The sequence below is a fragment of the Camelus ferus genome, chromosome 12 (assembly GCF_009834535.1).
Source record: "Camelus ferus isolate YT-003-E chromosome 12, BCGSAC_Cfer_1.0, whole genome shotgun sequence".
Taxonomy (NCBI): Eukaryota; Metazoa; Chordata; class Mammalia; order Artiodactyla; family Camelidae; genus Camelus; species Camelus ferus.
The window spans coordinates 29,786,000-29,805,969 of record NC_045707.1 but is presented as its reverse complement, the minus strand read 5'-3'; the positions used below and the strand labels follow the sequence as shown (position 1 = coordinate 29,805,969).

General features: G+C 33.8%; 1 protein-coding gene across 5 annotated transcripts in view; it reads left to right on the top strand.

Moving 5' to 3' along the window:
* CNTN1 (contactin 1) overlaps window positions 1-19,970 on the top strand; it is a 286,536-nt gene that overhangs the window by 113,993 nt on the left and 152,573 nt on the right. The window lies entirely within an intron of this gene.

Below are 19,970 nucleotides of genomic sequence, written 5' to 3'. Positions count from 1 at the left end.
CTCAGACAAAATAGCCAAATGTCATACAGGACTGTAATAAGATAGAATTTGTGGTAGACCTACATTACTGGGCAACAGAAAGTGAAATATCAAAAGAAAACATCTCTGTGTGGTTAGAAAGGTCAATAAATATTAATGTGGTAGTAACATAAAACTACTGGATTGATTAAGAACCAGAAAACCTGAATTTATCCCCTTTGAAATTTTAGACAAATGGCTTAATCCGTCTAAGCTTCAGGTTACTAATCTTAAAATGAGGATTAATAATATTGGTCTTACCAATTCTGAAACTGCTTGTGAAATACAAATAAAGCTTATATGGAAATGCTAATAATTTTTACATCTCTAAAAGAAAAGGTCTAAAGACCAAAGATTAAACAACTTTAATAGCAACAATAAAACTTCAACTTTTGCTTTAAGTGGTTAATTTTATATCATCATTATGTATATTCATGTATTATATATACATAGTCATTCAGGAAAAGTAACAAAATGAGCAAACGTTAAAATTACATTAATTATTGACCCCCCCCAAACAAGTCTATGGTAGATTGGAAATCATTATCCATTTTTGAAGCATTTTTTTTTACAAAACTGACTCACAATTAAGCTCCAATCCAGTCTATCCATCTATTCTCCAGTTCCACAAATACCAACAATAATGCTTGGTTAGGATTTATGACGGAAAACAGAGGTAACCAGTGCCAGGCATTATACTGGGATCTCTGATTTAGTCCCCTGCCATCTGAAGAATTTCTATTAGGGAGACTGAGTCTCCATGAAAAATGGAATGTTAACAACACCTTGAATACTTTTGTAATTATTATTTAATATCTAACAGTGATTTGTATTATTAAAGTGAAGATATTTCAAACAATTTTTAGCCATGTCATGTACAACCAAAGCAAAACAAATTCAAATTAGGAAGAACCCTCTCTATTTTTCCCCTGTGAGACATAGAATACTATCTTAGTGAGAAATATATGTGAATCAGTAAAGAATCAATCAACCAACCAATCAACTCTTTAGAGAGTGATATTAAAGTCTTATATTTATTGATGCTTACTTTGCTAACATTCTAATTGTTGCTTGTTGACTTCTATTTAAATTAAATTGTGCTTTATACAAAGGCACTGGACAATTTGCACACTTTTTTCTGAACATTTTTACTATGGATATGCCTTGCAAACATATCTATATTGTTCAGTATGAAATCAACTCATAATAAATCTTTGTTCATTTTGTGTTTTTTAAAGACTGTCAGCTTGGAGTTTCTGAGAACTTGGCAAGAATTTTTTTCTCTTGATTTTTCGGATAAGAGTCTGAATTGATTCAATACTTTTCAACTGTTACATTAGATGCATCCCGGTGTCCTGCAGCGCTACCCAGAAGGAGGTGGTAAAAGGAGTGAATAGTTACTGAAAGCTCTGGTTCTTTATGTGTCATAAAACAATGGAATCGTTAAAGCCTCCAATCTGTTCCTTGATTATGCTTTGTATTGAGAAGGAGATGCAGACACACAATCTGAATTTATTATTGTTTCTTTTTCAGCTGACATAATCAAAATTATTCAAAGTGATATCAAAATATGAGCTTGTCTTAAGTTGCATGTCTAGATAAGATAGTTTTTGTATTCTTAAGCTGTCTACGAGATTGTAGTTGGTTCAGATATGTACCAATTGATTTGAAAATTTTTTTTTTAATTTGCTAATGGGAGTTGTTGTTAAGACTATTTACTCATCTTTCATTATCACTGCTCTAAATCAAAACCGATTATGAATTATCCACTCTCTCATCTTATTATTTTCCATTTTGAGTTTTAAAATATCCCTTTTTGGCATGAGGATGATGAAATGAACTCAGTGTTAGTGATTCTATCCATTCAGTTGTCTTTAACAAGAATACCTAGACTGTTTATCTAGACATCATTCATCCAGATAACTTTCAGACTTTAGGACATAAAAAGGAAATATTCCTGCCTGGATTCTGTTTGGGATTGTATTTACCATGCAGTGAATCTTTGATTTGCTACAAATTCATTTCCAAAGGCTTTACGTAGACTGCTCCTCAAAAAACTAAAAGTAGTACTATCATGTGATCCAGCAATTCTACTCCTGGGTACATATCTGGAAAAAACAAAAATACTAATTTAAAATGATACATGTACCCCAATGTTCATAGCTACACTATTTACAACAACCAAGACGTGGAAGCAATCCACATGTCCATCAACACACTGATGGATAAAGAAGATGTGGAATGGAATGAAATATTTTAAGACTGTTACAGTCTTAAAAAAAGGAATGAAATTCTGCCATTTGCAGCAACATGGGTGGACCTAGAGAATATTATGCTTAGTGAAATGTCAGACAGAGAAAGACAAATACTGTAATGATACACTTATATGTGGAATCTAAAAAATAAAACAAATGAATATATATATCAAAACAGAAACAGACTCATAGATATAAAAAACAAACTAGTTGTTTCTAGTGGGGAGATGATGGGGGGGAGGAGAAAGATAGAGGTGTGGGATTAAGAGGTACAAACTATTATGTATAAAATACATAAGCAAGAATGATCTACTGTAAAACACAGGAAATCAGCCAGTATTTTGTAATAACTTTAATGGAGTATAATCTGTAAAGATACTGTATGACTATGCTGTACACCTGAAAATAATATAATATTAAAAATCAACTATACGTCAGTAAAAAAAAAAAAATAGACTTCTAATAGTAGTGGAAATTGGAGCTCTTTGTATCAAGCTTTTAGTGAAAGGTTTTGACAGAGCTCCCATGTACCTGGAGTGTCAACAAATACGTTGGCAAAAACAGGGCTTAGAAATAGAGATGACTCTGTCTTTAGTTTGCACGTATTTTTTTCACTTTTCTCTTTCCTTCTTATGCTCTTTGCTTTTCCAGTGCATTAGGGATGAAAGCTCTACCTAAAAAAATGACATATATACATGCACCTGCATGTGTATATGCATTTTCCTGCCTGTGTGTTGCTTTAAGTCATTTCACAGAAGAGTAGACACTCATTGACATGACCGGTCAACAAGGAAGTTCTATTGACATTTTGGGAGCCCCCTGGGACATGTGACTTTCAACCATTCATATATTAGACTCTCTGAAGTTAGTTTTGCTGCAGAACTATATGCTCCGTTTTGCTAAATTAAGTTTTAGTTTACAAAGTTTTTATATATAGATATAGATATATAACTATATAACTATAACTATATATCTACATATCTTATCCTCCCATAATTATTCCTCAGCTATCCCTAAGATTAGTATAAAAGGTGTTTTTATTACTGTTTATAGACAAGGAAACAGATTCAGAGAAGTTGGCTTCATAAATGTCGTGAGTCTGAGCAGCAATAATGATTTTTATTCTAGGCCAGCTCTGTCTGGGACCACTGCTCTCCCTGTGTGTGGTATGACTGTGGCTTAGCTTTCATATATTTTTATCAGATGCCTTAGATTTCATTTTATTTATCCAAAAATGCTTAATAATATTTTATGAATCACATGTGCTATCTTTTTTTAGGACTGTATCTTTTTCAATTCGAAATGGCATGTTTCCCCCATTTTAATGCTATTAAAATTAAGATGCCACAAAAATTAATGTCACAATGTCATTTTTATAAAATATGAAATTAAATTGATAAAACAAATCCTGTAAAAGTACTGAGAAAGCAGTTTTTTGTGTTCCTGTGTTTAGGAACCATATATAATATGTTTTTAAGTCCTTTGTCTCTTGAAAAAAAATTCTCTGCTTTGCATAAAAACTTTATATAAAGATTCAAATACCATTTTATTATTTCTGTTCTTACAATTTCCCCAAACTGCTGTCAAATCTTCCTTTATTAATTTTCATAATCTTCTAAATTTGTTTCTTTAAGTTACTCAGCTTCCTCCTGAGAAGATAATTCTTATTGTATAGTTTTCTTTTCTGAGAGAATTTGATCTAATACTATCAGTTCTTCAGTGATTTTACTGAATAGTTACTGAAGTTTTTCAATAGCAGCTTGATTTATGCAGTGTCTTTTCTCCATTGTATTATTATAAACATTACTCTCTCTTCAAAGCTATCTGTATTTCATGATATCTCCCCAGTATTTCTTCAACTTAATGGTAAAAATATATGTAAAAAATTGAGTTTTGAAATTTCTTACTGAACTTTTCTACCTTTGCCTTAACTTGTGCAAGTTTTTTTTTTCTTTTTTTAACCAGGGATAACAGGACTTAAGCAGACTGAAAGTCAAGGTTGAAAAAAAGTAAACTGTCAAACAACTGACCCTATGAGTTAGGAGGAAATCAGAGGTAGATTAGATTCTAATGGACTCCATTCATTCAAACCCAAAGAATGGCTCCATTTTGGGTGGCAACTTAAAGTGTAGAACAGGACTTGAGGGTGAGTCCTTGTTCAATGGGCCTATCCACATGGTAAAGATTAACGAAAAACTCAACTGAGGGCTCAGTCCAAGGCATATGACCTCAAAACTATTTTCAACAATTAACAAAACAGAAATTGCTCATGTGTTTACTGTCTTGGTCTAGTTTCATTCATTCATTCAGCATCTATTTATTGAAAACCCATTATGTGTGAGATACTATGCTAGGCATTGGAGCCTCAGTGGTAAACTACAGATATACTACTCTTTCTTTCTTTCTTTCTTTCTTTCTTTCTTTCTTTCTTTCTTTCTTTCTTTCTTTCTTTCTTTCTTTCTTTCTTTCTTTCTTCCTTTCTTCCTTTCTTCCTTTCTTCCTTTCTTCCTTTCTTCCTTTCTTCCTTTCTTTCTTCCTTTCTTCCTTTCTTCCTTTCTTTCTTTCTTTTCTATAGATCGTCAGCTAATTATAAATGTTAGGAAAGAATTTGAAGTATAGAATTTCCTTATGGGGTAAGCGTGAGTGAGAGCTCATTTAAATGAAGGTAGAAAGACTCCTGGTGGAAGTGTAATTTATTTTGAATCCTGAAGGGTAAGGATTTTTCCAGGGCAGAGTATGCGGGGATAATTAGGAATTAGCCTCAGCCCATCTTCTCATATTTCTGGATTTACAAATTTGGTCTCATTTTATAAAGATGCAAATGACCGTAAGTTTATATGTCTATAAACTTGGGTCAGAAATCAGCTGGAGAAATAAGAAAAGAAAAGGGACCCCATATAATCATCTAACCACTTAAAATATGAGGATTTAAGGAGCCAAAGCAAGATGAGCAAGTGAGAGCTTTCGGCTTCTGTTATAATTTTTTCTAAATCTGATGTTCTGTGCTATGACAACACATTAAGGGGGTTTCTAATTCAGAAGTGGAGGGCGAAGGAATATTTCCTGAAACAACTAATTTCAAAATTGAGACGAGAGTAAAGATTAGGAGAGCTAATTAGGAGCAGGGGAGATGGTACAAGCAGAGAAAATGGAGGAAGGAATGAGGATGAATCAGGAAGGGAAAAGAACTTGAGAAAAGGCCCAGAGGCTGGAGGCTGTCTTAAGCTCAGTTTCCATGGAATGGTGGAAAAGGGCAGCAGTGGTGACACTCACTGTAAAAGTACACAAGGAAAGACAATGAGAAGCCATTGCATTGTATTCTGTAGAGAAGTGACTTAATTGAATTTCTGCATTTAAGAATGATCACTCTGGCTGCAGTTTGGGAAACATTTTTGAGTGGGGAATGACTGCCAAGTAGGAAGAATATTAGAAGATACTGCATTAACCTTGGTGAGAGGTAGTAATGGCTTAGACTGGTGGTTTTCAAACTTTTTCCTTAAACACCCCCAAAAGAAATTTTAAAAGTTTAATTTTCTCCCATATACTTATGAACTGACTTATAAACTCATCATAAGTTTAAGCAGTTGCAAAAAATGTAAATTTAACCATATTGTAAATTTTGACATTTTAAAATAAATCTGTTGTTTCACTTGTAAATATAGGCATTAGAGTCTGAAGAGTACTGAGATTCCAAGCTCATCATTATCCATTTAAAAATATCTGACAAAGCTCTTCTAAATCAAGAAATTCTCCAGACACCAGCTGAGTATACAGGAATTCAACTCAGTTCTGACACTAGCTGCTCAAAGATGGCATCAGGCTCCAACCATTTAACCACTTGTTGATTCTTCTGGCCAGTGGCCCCCATTCTTATGTTCTTCCCCAAAGTCACCTCATTAATGTGACAAAAGACATCTGCATCGCTTTCAACACTTTGGCAATTCAAGGTTTAGGGGTGCTGTGAGCCAGGAACTGTGGATGAAGATCAAATATACAGGAAAAATATATTTTGGCCACCTGAATGACCAACTATATATTTCTTACAAATCACAATATCATGACACTCTTTTCAAAATCAAGTGAGCATGAAGGTAAAGGTTTATTTCCATTCTCTGAATTATATTCTGTTGATCTATGTGTCTATCATTATGTCAACTACACTGTCTTGATTACTGTTGCTCTGTAGTAAAGTTGAAATATGGAACTGTGAATCCACCAACTTTCTGCTTCTTTTCCCTATTCCTTTGATTATTCTGGGTCCTTTGGATTTCTATATTAATTTCAGGATGACTTGTCAAATTCTGCACACACAAAAAAGCCAGGTGGAATTTTGAAAGGGCTGCTTTCAATCTGTAGAATACTTGGAGGAATAACATTGACATCTTAAAGATGTTAAGTCTTCTGATCCACAAATACAAGATGAGTTTCCATTATTTTCAGTCTTCTTTAGTTTTTTAAACAATGGTTTGTAATTTTCAGTGTACTTTCAATGTACAAATTTTACATTTTTGCTAATTTATTCCTGGGTATGTTATTCTTCTTGATACTATTATAACCGTAATTGTTTTAATTCATTTTCATTGGTGATTGATTTTTATATGCTAATCTTGAAACCTGCAACTTTGCTGAACTCATTGATTAATTCTATAATTTTTGTTTAGTGGATTCTTCAAGATTTTCTATATGTAAGATCATGTCATTGGAAACAGAAATAGCTTTACTTCTTCCTTTACAATCTGGATTTTTCTTGGGGAGGAGGATGTAATTTCTCTGGCTGAACCTTGAGTGAAATATTCAATAGAAGTGACTAGAGCAGACATCCTCGTCTTTTTCCTGATTTCAAACGGAAAGCATTCAGTCCTTCATCATTAATATGATGTTGGCAGCAGTAACATGTAATATTAATTATTACATAATATGGAAGCAGTAATCCGATTCTTAGCTGTCCTTTATCGATTGAAAAGTTCCTGGTTATTCCCAGTAATTGAGTGTTGTTACTGTAAAAGATACTGAGTTTTGTTAAATATTTTTTTCTGTGTCTTTTGAATTGATCATGTGGTTTTGTTCTTTATTCTATTAACTTGTTGTAATATATATTGATTTTGGATTTTAAATGAACCTACATTTCTGGGGAAAAAAATCATACTTAGTGTTGACGTATAATCTTTTTAGATATTGTTGGATTCGGTTTGCTAGTATTTTGTTGATAATTTTTACATCTATGGATCACACTGCTTCTTTTCTTAACTCAGTTTTTTTGTTGGTAACTGGACATTTTAGATGACGATAGTTTGGTAACTCTGGATACCAATCCCCCTGAATAAGGGGTTGTTACTGTTGTTATCTGGGTTTTATTTTTTTGACCATTTGTTTATTTTTTTCAGTGACTTGCCTGAAATATTCTGTAAAACCTATTTCTGTGCAGAATTGTTGAAAAAAAGGCCAAACTTAAAAGCTGCATCCATCGCATCTGCCCCCATCCCTAATGCCAGAATTCAGACACGTGACCCAAACCTAACGGCAGGAGGGGCTGAGACACTTAGAGAATCAGAGTTATTTGATGAGCGCCAGTGAGCTTTGCCACAGTCCAGTCTTCAAGGTTATCCTCTTGCTCCCTTTTCCACATGCACACTGCCTATCACCTTCTTCTCTTTGGGGTTCCATCCCCAAATTACCACATTCAGTTTAAAATCCAGGAAATTTCAGGTCAGGAGATGCATCTGCTTGGTCTACTGAAAAATAAAAAAGACAAGGTCTTTCTCCCCTCATCTGCATCCATATATACACCTAACATAAAGCAAGGGGGCAGGGGTGGGAAAGTGTATGCGTGTAAGGATGTGTACACTCAGAAAACAGAAGACTGGATAACATACAAAGAAATGTGGCAGTCAGACAATTTGCGCGGTTTCTCTGCCCTGGCAGTGGGGCACGTCCTCTGGTAAGATTCATGTTCTGCTGTCTGGAAGGAGGTTTCCTTTATTTTCCTTTCTGGCCCTGGCTCGGCTCTCTTCCTCTTTCTCATTGACTACACGTTTGGAGATCATACCCTTTGGGGAAGCTACAAAGCGTTCACAGTTTATGGACAGTTTGGTTTAGGGTTTCATTTTCAGAAACTTTGCTGGTGTGAGTTCTTGGAATCTTTGGAACAATTGTCTCAACCATTTTAAGAAGACCTGATGGTTCACTTCCGGTTTGACCATGTTCTAGTAAACACACCTCAGAGTCTTTTCTAACCATGTTTCTGAAATCTGATTTGTTTTTCTCCCTTTATCAGGCTTCCCCTTCATCTCTCCGTCAACTCTATGTCAGCTCACAGGGGTGTCTGGAACAGTCGATGGGAAGACCACACCCTTAATCCAACTTTTCTCTACTCTTTTTATTTAACTGAGAAGTTTTCTTGGGCCTTTGTCGCTTAAAACCTGTTCTATTAACTTCTCTTATTATTTGGTATCTATAAGCATTTGTCTTTTTCAGCCCTGGAAGACCATCCATTTCTGGATTTAACGCTATTTCTTTGTATTCCTCTTGTAAGTTGGCCAATTCTTTCCTAAGTGTTTTGTTTATTTGTTTGGTTGGTTGGTTTTGTTTTTTTGTTTTTTGTTTTTTTTTGGTAATGCTTAGCTAAACACAACCTGAAAAAAATCAACGCTCACTGCAAGACTTTTTATGCTAAGTCAGTAGGCATGTGATCTGGTTCCCAGGATTCTGTAGGAAACATATTTACCAAAATTTGCAGTTGCTTAACATAAAGGTCTTTCTCACATCCATTGTTAGCTTCCCCACTGCTCACAGTCTGACCGTTATGCTCCTGTCTCACACTTTAGAATGAATTTTGGATTCACAGCAGCGTCCCTCTTCAAGGTACCAATTTCTGTATTAGTCAGATATGTCAAGACTATGCTATAGTTATAAGCAATCCAAATATCTATTTCAACCTAAAAGGCTTATTTATTCACATCACATCTGTGGCTTTGCCACTTGGAATATGTGACCTCTAAGGCCACTGTGTTAAGGGGAAAGAAACCTGGAGAATTTTAAGGGCCAAGCTTAAAAAACTGCCCTGGGCCATTTCTGTCCACATTCCATTGGCCAGAAGCAGTCATAAGGCTCTAACCTAATAGATGCAGAAGAGAAGGGCAAAAGAATAAATAGTGCTTGTCATCGCTGCCAGTTATTAAAACATTTCAGTGTAAACCTACCATTTCACCAAAGCCTTCTTTCGCATGCTGGCACTGTCAAGCACAGTCCTGACTTTCTAGTCGATTCATTAATTAATGCTTTTATTAAAAAAATTTATTCAGCACAGAAGATATGCTTAGAATAATAGAAGCACCTATAATGCAAAGATAAGGCACACTGGAGACAGACATAAATAACCAGAAGGTAATGTAATACGTATATTATTATACAAAATGCTAGAAGGATACAAGAGGAGACAGTGTTTAACTTTGCCTCGGGCAGTTGGAGATGTTCAGGTTTTAATTCTCAGCATTAAAGGAAGTGACACATGAATCTTGTCATGCTGGATAAGGAAGGGATAATGGCCTTCCAGACTGAAAATAATTGTGGCATAGTCAGATTTTACAACAATAAATCAAGTTAAATTTTACTTGCTCCTGAGTGGATCAAGTTCTTGACTGTGTAGTTATAAGTTACTTATATGTACTTAATAGCAGCTCTATGCATCTAATTATAATTATCCTATAAATCTTAAATGAATTTCCCCAGTCACCTTCATTAGAGCAGGTAGAAATACGTGAGTGTTTTAAAAGGGTTAGTAGTTAGTAGAGGCCCAGTATTTAAGACCAGCATACTCAGAATTTAGTTTCTCCTAGTTTATATGTTTTGCTCTTCCCTTTGTTAAATGTTTAATAATATATATGGACCAATGCTAGTCCCTTTATGTAAATAGAGAGAAGAATAGAGGTGGGCTTTCTGGAATGATTGATTGATTGATTGGAGGTGGGACCTTTGGGAAATGATTAGGTCATGAGGAAGGAGCTTCACAAACACAATTAGTGCCCTTGTAGAAGAGCTGTCTTTCCCCCACCACTTTGTGAGGACACAACAAAAAGACCACCGTCTGTGAACCAGGAAGCTAGCTTTACTAGACACCAACTCTGCAGTGCCTTGATTTTCGACTTCTCGGTCTCCAGAATTGTGAGAAATTAATTTCTGTTGTTTATAAGCCACTTAGTTTATGGTATTCTATTAGAGCTGTCCAAACGGACTGAGACACCATTCATCTCCAAATATTTTCAAATAATTCAAAAATCCCAATATTTTCTGTGCTTTGCATCATTTAAATATGCCACTGCACACAGAGAGACTTCCACAGATCAGTCAATCAGAACAAAATATGTGGAACATTTCTAACCACATCTAACTCAAAATCATTTCTTATAATTGGAAAGGCTAAATCAATATTGAGAAATCTGTTATTTTATTTCATCCAATTAAGACACTAGAGAGCGTTCAAATAGGCAAAGATTGGTCTGCATTAAAAAAAAATTAGTAGATTAAATCTAATTTCTAAAACAAGCAGAGGTACATTTCAGAGAGTATGAATGTTGTGTAAGTGAAAACTAGGGACTCTGAGGATTGTGTAACCAATGACATGAGACATGTAGTTCCTTTAGGCAGGATTTCTGTTTGTAATTGATCAAATTCAAAAATGTCAATAAAATTGTAAATATTTCATCTCTTTTTACTGGTAAGGATTTTAGATTTTTCTCTGCTTTGTATCACTTGTAACAAGCTGCTAGATTAATTTTTGGTCTGTTACCCTTTCCATCCCCAGCATTAATATCCCCTAAAGGTTACCCACTTTCTTGTTTATTTGCTGTAAGGACTAAGTAAGTTTATTGTGTGAAATGCTTGAATCAGGGTGATGTAGGTTAATAATGAACATTCGAAAGATTTATTTAGTGAATCAAAAAGTAATTTATCTAAATTGAATTATGTCATCAGCTGTTCACATTTGGTCCTACTAATCTACTCTGCAAGTATCTCTGTAAAGTGCTCGGCGAGGTACTATGGGATCTAGCCATGTGAACAGAGCCATATCTGACCAAAAAGATTTCTAAGCCATGACAAAGCCAAGAGACAGTTATTTACTTAATAGAGTTTTTGTTTTAGGTTATCATGCCTCTTACATATTTTCAGGATGTTTCAGTTTCACATTTATTTGGTCATTGCTTCTAGTTAAGTGTTAAATGTTCTCTTGAAAACCCTTGTTCAAATTTTAAGATGTCAGTTGGAAATAGTAAACATTGAAGCCACCATGATCTGTTATCACAAGACCACAGCTGAGTTTCTCGTACTCACCACTATCCCCACAAAGTTTTGGAGAGTGAAACGTGAATATTATATTTTCATTAGAAGTGAGTACATGGGGAAAAGAAACAGTGCCACAAATTCTTCAGCAGGAGGAAGAAAAGTTGAAGGCCCCTGTTGGATAGAAGCTTTGCTTTTATTTATTTAGTCCATAGTAAAACTTGATGTTCTTGTTGGTTCTTGGATCTGTTATAATTATCTCTGGTACTTTCCTGGGCCACATTCCGTATCTTGGGCATCACTGTGCACTCAGACAATACTATGAGAGATGAGGGCAGACATTCAGGTTGAAGGGGTACCTACATGACTAAGAATTAAAATTAAAAAATCTAGTCTGCATGAGGCACCATGGCCATAACAATGTCTGTAAAAGCTACAGAAGGGGTAGTAAGAGGATACTCAGAACAGACACTGACCTCTGCAGCAGCATCTCTTCTCCGCATTTTCAAGCCTTACCAGCCCTGCACTCTGCTCCAGCCTCCTGGACCTACTTTCCCCTCCCTGAAAGTTGTGCACTTTGCTTCTCTTCATGCACATGCTCTTGTCTGTTTCTTTTTTTTTTTTTTAATGCTGCCATTGATCCCTGCTACTGTAGTTCTCTCCTCGCAGCCTGAACGCACATTTTGATTGTTGCCATTTAGCTATCTGTCCATCTCGGTAGATCATAAATTCCACGTGGATTGAGACCAACTGTGTTGCCTTCCACCAGCAGCTGTAACCCCAGCAGTCCCCAGCTACTAGTACGCTCCTGGAATGCTTAGAAAAAAAGTTTCAGAGAAATAAGTCTCCCACCAACTCACAGTTTTGCTTGAGTTGTGTCTGTGCAGGATAGCTGTTTCCTATTTAGAGATTTCTAGCACTACTATATTATTATTCATTTTAAATTCCTTTCAAAGTATTAAGGTCAATATTTGTGTGAAATTGGAAAAACTTTCTGAGTAAATATATTAATTTGAATAATCATGTATAAAATGCTATATTTCATGAGTATGTAATATATAAAGCACAAAATAATACAATAATTTACATAATATTCTCTAAGAGTTGCTCGTGGGACATGCAAATATATGTTTACATAAATTTAAATTAATCACTGAATTTTTTGCATATACATATATTACTACAGTCAATTAATCAGAAAGACCTATAGACCATAAAATTATTTTGTATATAGTTTCTCAATAAATGATGCTTATTATGATGCTAAATTTATTGAAAAATCTATAGTGGTTTTTCATTTCATATTACTCTCATGGTTTGCAAACTAAACACAAATGAACTGTAACAACCACTGAATATTTTATCTCTTAGATAATATATTGGAAAGGAAAGGAAATTATTTTGTATCACAAACAGAAATATATACTTTGAAGGCAATGATTATGTTTTCTCATATTAAGTGTACATACTCCATTGTAATTATTCAAGGAACAAAGCAAAAAGAAATTAGTATGACCAAGTTATGGAACGAAGGAACTACACAAGGCAGAATCCCTTTATTATACAGCAAAAATGAGTACACATGTCTAAAATGCTATTTTACTGGAGATTTCTTTTCCAATTTTTGGAACAAAAAAATAATGTGATATGTACATTAGTTTAATTTTCAGTCTAAGGCCAACCATAAAGTTACTTTCAACTTCCCTTTCTTGATGTAAAGTGCTTGTTGGTTACAATCAACCAGACAGATTATAGATATTAATTTCTAAACCTAATATTTTTAAGTTCTGGGCATTATTTTTTGAAGGAAATTAATAAATCAAATTTTAATCAGGTATTTCAATTATTGAGTGCCTACTGTAAGGGCTGCTATAGCAGGGATATGAACGGGTGAAGGAGGGTTGTGAGACACAGTCCCTGGTCTAAAGAAGCTTATTATCTGGTTATGTGGATCACATACCCGCACACATGCATGCATGAACACGTGCACTTATGCATGCACACACATACTCATACACACACTCATACACACACGTAAAAAGCTTAATATCGTTGAGTTTGATCAGATCATAAAGGGTTGGTCTGAGTTGAAAGACTAATGAAATCTATGACATTCTGGATTTAGGGATATTTTCACATTGGGTTGCACAGAACTAGCAAACAAGCAGCTAAAGATAGAAGTGAGTGAGTGGATACAGTTCCGCACTGAGGCACACCTGAAATTTCTGGTCAACCCATTGGGAGGAAAAAGGATCAAGTGAGGATCCTGCTGGGCCAGAAAAGCATAAAGAAGGGTCTCACAACCTTGAATTCTCTTGACTCATCCCCACTCATATTTCTACCTGCAACCATAAGAGAAGTTCTTTACTAGGAGTCATTTACAAAACTAGTGCAAAGACACTAAGGATGGGCTTGGATCTGTTAGAGGGATAAAACGAAGCTGGAGTGTAGCAAATCAATATCAAGAGGAAGAATTATTAAATAAATAGGTATAGATTCCAATAAAGGCTTCCACAATATAATTGGAATGTTGCCTTTATCTTGCCTTGAGTATTTCAGATAAGTTCATATTACGTGCGCAGGCATTTTATACACATTGTCTTATTGCATCTTCACAGAAACTGTATGAGTCTGATACTATTATTAACCCTTTTTAACAGATGCATAAACTTGGGCAGAGAGGGGAGATAAATTGGCTAAAATTACAAAGTTGTAAGAATCCAGTCCAAGACTTAAACTCAAGTCCAACTGACATCAATTCCACACTGTTATCCACTCTGTCCTGCCACTTTACCCCAATAAAAATATCACAGTAGTGCAGCTAAATCCCTACAGAAAATAAAACATTTTATTTTTAAGACAGAAAGGCATTACATAAGAAACAAAACACTTAAGTAAAAATTAATTCTGAAAAGTTCTAGTAAGAAGCATTTTAAGCTTTTTACAACATGAATTTAAAGAATTATCATTATTACATGTTTTCAATTTAATTATCTGCTTTATTATTCATAGTACAATAACACATGAAATATACAAGGCATAAACATAATTCATGGCTCAAAGAATAGTTATAACCCTCTTTATGTTTTTCAGCTTTATTGAGATATAATTCACATATAACATTGTATAAGTTTAAGGTACACAACATGCTGATTTGATACACTTCTATGGCGCAAAATGATTAGCACTTTAGTATTAGCTAACACCTCCAATCACTATAATCCTCTTTATTAAACAAAACTTCAGTAGAGTTTATCTTGGTTAAGCTTCTGATTATACTATATGTATTTTGAAACACGATGCAAACTCTCCTCTTTGGGCTGATTCTTAGAATATTTTTCAAATCAAAACATAAAAACAGCAATTTTTCTTTGCTGCTTCTAAATGTTCATGTCAAAATTGTAGAGTTTTGTGTCAAAAGGCATTTATAATTGTATGAATAGCTTTAACTATCTTTGTGCATGCTGGGTAGGCTATTTGGTCAAGGACCTTGCTTTTAAAATGCGATACAATTAAAAAATATACCAATTGTAAAAAACAAAAACATAAATTTAATCCTTCCACATTTTCCTATTCTTCTCCATCCTCTACAAATTGTTATCTCAGCTTGTCACTTTCTGGACTGAAAACCCACAATGGTTCTGCATTGCCCATAACATAAACACCTTCCACTAGTTGTCAACTGTTAGATATTCACTATGTGTCAAGCCCTTTGCATCCACTGCATCTAATCCTCCCAACCACCTTGCTATGGGTAGAAAAACTAAGGCGAGGGAGCTAACATGAAAACCCAGGTCTATCCAGTTTCAACATGCTGAATTACTTCCACTAGAAAATGATGGCTCCCAGGAATTGTATGTTCCGTTTAGGGTGAATAGGAGCACTTTATTGGATTAGAGGGAGAATAAAGTGAATAACCTATTTAAAGAGCTTAGCACAGAGCCTAGTATATATAATCAAATAACTTAATGTTGGCTATCATTATTATTTTTATTATGAAATACTTCAGATATACAAAAGCTATAAAGGTAATATTAATAAGTATAATATTACTCACAGTAAAACTGAAAAGACAAAGCAGTATAAATACAGTTGAAACACACATGTACTCATTCCTAATTACATTCACCTCAATCCTCTGCAGATGTAGCTATTTTTATTTCAATGTTTATCCTTTTAATGAATGCTTGTATTTATTTACTACAGGTATATGTATTAACAAACAACATATGGAAACATTTTCAAATTTTTCAATGAATCAGACCAACTATATTTGTTCTGTAATCCTGCTTTTCAAAGTATGTATTATGTTTGCCAATGTCATCAGAACTATTATATAAAGTTCTGGCTCCTTTAATTTCACTACTATACAATATTCTATTTTATGAATGAAACTAATTTATCTGTTCTCTTATTGATGTATATTTAGATTTGTTTTCAAAATTTTACTCTTTCATAAATTGCTATGGCAATAATAAAATGATGGAAATAATATAAAACACTTTCCTGGTGCTTATTATATTTTAGGCATGGTTCTAAGTGATTTATGTATATTGAATCATTTAGTTCCACAGCAGTTTATAAGCACTATTATTGTATACTGTGTACATATGAGGAAAATGAGTCAACATCACACAGCTAGTGCATGACGTTGCTAGAAATCAAATGAGACAATCGGGCTCAAGAGTCCGTTCTCAGACTCACAGACAGAAAACAAGCTTATGGTTACCAAAGGGGGAAAACAGGAGGGCTAAATCAGCAGTTTGGAATTAGCAGATACAAATTACTATATATAAAGTAGATAAACAACAAGGTCCTACTATATAGCACAGGGAACTATATTCAACGTCTTATAATAAACTAAAATGGAAAGGATCTAAAAAAAAAATATATATATATATATACTTTTTCAGATATATATGTATATATATGTATAATTGAGTCACTTTGCTGTACACCAGAAACTAGCAGCACATTGTAAATCAACTGCACTTCAAAAAAAAATTTGTTATCTTAACCACATCTATTTGGGTACACAGGTAAGAGATCCTTTAAGACTGATTCTCAGTCCTGGCTGCACGTTAGAATCAGTCTAGTCACTTAGAATTAGGATTAGTCTAGGCACTTAAAAATGACTTGTGTCCAGTCCTTTCTCCAGATCAGATGACTCAAAATCTCTTAGGATGAGGCCTGTACAGAAATATTTTTAAATCTTAATTTTAATTGAATTTTGAGTTTGCGATAATTATAAATTCGCATGCAGTTGTAAAAGATTAGACAGAGCAATCCTGTGGACCATTTACCCAGTCTCTCTTAGTGATAAAATCTTGCAAAACTATAGTACAATAGCACAAGCAGATTGACATGAATACAGTCAAAACACAAAACATCCCCATCACCACAAGAATGCCTCCTACTGCCCTTTTATAGCCACACCAATTTCCTTCCCACTGACTCCCTTCTCAAACCCTGGCAACTCCATTCTCCATCTCTATAATTTTGCCATTTCAAGAATACCATGCAAATGAATTATACAATATATAACCATTTCAAATTGAATTTCTTCACTTAGCATAACTGAAAATTCATCCAGGGTGTTGCATGTATCAAATTAGCTCTTCTTCAAAGTCTTTTAGTAAAGTTTGTTGTGTTCTCCAGAAAGGTTTCACACTACTTTGGTAAAATATTTTCTAACAGTTTTGTGGTTAATGTAAATATTATTTTTATTACATTTTAACTATTTGCTGCTTGTCTATAGGACTGCAACTAATTTGTATAGTTGATGTTACAGAAAAAATCCTGTATTATTATTACTTATATATATATATTTTTGTTTTAGATTTTTTATGTAGACAATCATACTCTTTGAATAATGACATCCCTATTTCCTCCTTTCTAGTCCTTCTATCTTTTATTTATTTTTCTGACCTGGTGGCTCCACACTCAAACTAGAAAGTTGCTTAGAAAGAGCAGATGCAGAGATCTTGACTTATTCTTGACTTTAAAAAAAATTTTAACTCACCACCTTCTTCCTTTGATCACACTTGTAGGTAAAAGTCAATGTCTATCTCAAGGTAAAATTAATTTTTTTTAACTCTAAGAATAATTTTTTAGCACCAATCTTTATTTTTTTAATTTTCAGTATAAACATTATTTCTAAGATCTTAGGAAACATGAAATAGCCATCGGAAAAATATTGCTGACATTATTTAGTGAAAAACAGAACTTATTGTTTAAGGTTTTCTAAATCTGTGATGCATACTACAAGTTTATTAGGAAATTAATATCATCATGCATTCTTTTTACTAGCTTTGTTTTCTAGATATAGAATGTGAGAGAAAAAAAAAAAAACAATCTAAATGTTTAAGTACTTGTTCCGTCTCCAGTAACCAAGCTAAAAGAAGCAAATTTTTCTAATAATATGTTCATTAAAATCAAAGTAATAAGTATGCTTGGAAGAAAAAAAAACCCAACACTTTTTTAGAGTAAACTGGATATAAACTGACATTTAAACTTTATAGAATCTCATGGAAACATTGATTTGCATTGAATGATATCCACATCCTAGAACACATAGTATCTTCTCTACTAGAAATTTGCCTAATCCATCAATATGGCCGCCTTTATGCTCAACTATTTTTTATGATACCAGAGCCAACAAGAAGTACAGCATAGTGCCCCAGTATGGGAAAAACAATTAATTAACACAGAAATTAAAAAAAAAAACTTCATAGTTGTTTAAGTATTTTAACATGGCTATTTCTATACAAAAACATTTCCTAGTAAATATATGAACTGAACATATTTTAGTAGCTTTTATTTTCCCACCTGCTGCAACCAGAGAATTCTCTGCTTCCTTTAAACAGAAGCATAATTGCATATTTTCCTACATAGGAAACACATTATTTTCCTCTTTTAACAAAACTTTAATAGAAGAGCTTTGTGATAGTGTTTTTTCATGAGTGCAGTATGTTTATAAAGGAACTGATAAATCCAGTATGTTTGCATCTGTGCATTATTTTCCTCTAAAATTTAGCCTAGATAATTTTGAAATTTTGATCTACGTATAATGTTTCAAAACCTAAACAATTCAACTGTATCCCCATTTCTATTGAAATTTAATCACCTGGCTTTGAGTTGCTCTAAGAACTGAATTTTACCAAAATAATTGTGAATGTGAACTTTCTTGTTTTGTGAACTTCTTATCAGAACAACTTGGCTGATTTCCCTTTCAGCAGCCCTCATCATCTGCCAGTGCACCTTCATAGCTAGCCTGGCATTTACGTTTAATTCTCCTGCTTTGGACTCAGGGAATGCCGAGGATATTTGGTCAGTATTTTCCACGTGAAAATTTAAAATTTATACCTTGAGTTTCATTGCAATTGCTACTGTGTAGTTAGTAACTATTCTAAGTTAAGCCTCAAAATAGTACATTCAGTTAAATAGGCTCTTGAATGATTAGCAAATACAGCCATACTACCTTGTAATAATTCTTTAAAATTTTATTAATTTTAATAGAACATTGGTTTTTCACTCCGAAATTCCTTTTTGTGAAAAAATGAAAGTGAGAAACCTAAACATATTTTTAAAAATGTTTCCTTTCCAAGGAAGAGAGCATCTTAATCTTTAAGAGGCTGACTTGCTTAATGTACTTTCTGTTAATGAGATTTGTTCACACTGCTTAGCTTCCCATGAGATTTCTTGGATTAATTTTATTTTGTACTCCATCTAAAATTAATAGTATTATGAAAATAAAATCAGTGTGACTGGGAAGTCTGAAGGTTGGTGAGGTCAGAACTCCCAGCCTTGGTTTATTCAGAGATTGATTAATAATTAAACTGTGTTGGCTCATGTGCGGGAATTAAATCAATGTAATGGTTTTTCAAGTTAAAATTTTGAAGCACTGTGATGACCTTAACTACATATATTAAATCATTTATCAAATATTATACACAGCACATTTTGCCCTTTTCTTATAGAATATTCATCAACATCTTTGAAGAGTAATTACCTAATTAGTATTTTATTTCCTATTTCTCTTAAGGACTTTCCTATATTCTTCCCACAATAGAAAAAAAAGTCCATTTCTCTGGTATATATTCTCCAGAATCCCTTAGTTTATTAAAATACTGTGAGAAAACAACAAAGGTCCTACTGCTCGAAGAAATACCAGGTATGGGATTCTCAAGAAGAGAAATAAATTAAAGCATTTTATGCTGCCCCCAGAGTGGTCCTCTTCTTTCTCCTTTTTCTATATGTTATGTAAAATGAATCAAAATGTGGAGATTAGGAACAAGAGGAAAAAAATCAGGAAAGAAGTGAGAAGCTTAGAATTGAGTAACGACTAGTGTTAACCACCCCAAAATAACAAGACATATGTTCCAGGAAGCAAGAAGGGATATGGAGAAATTAGCTGAAGTC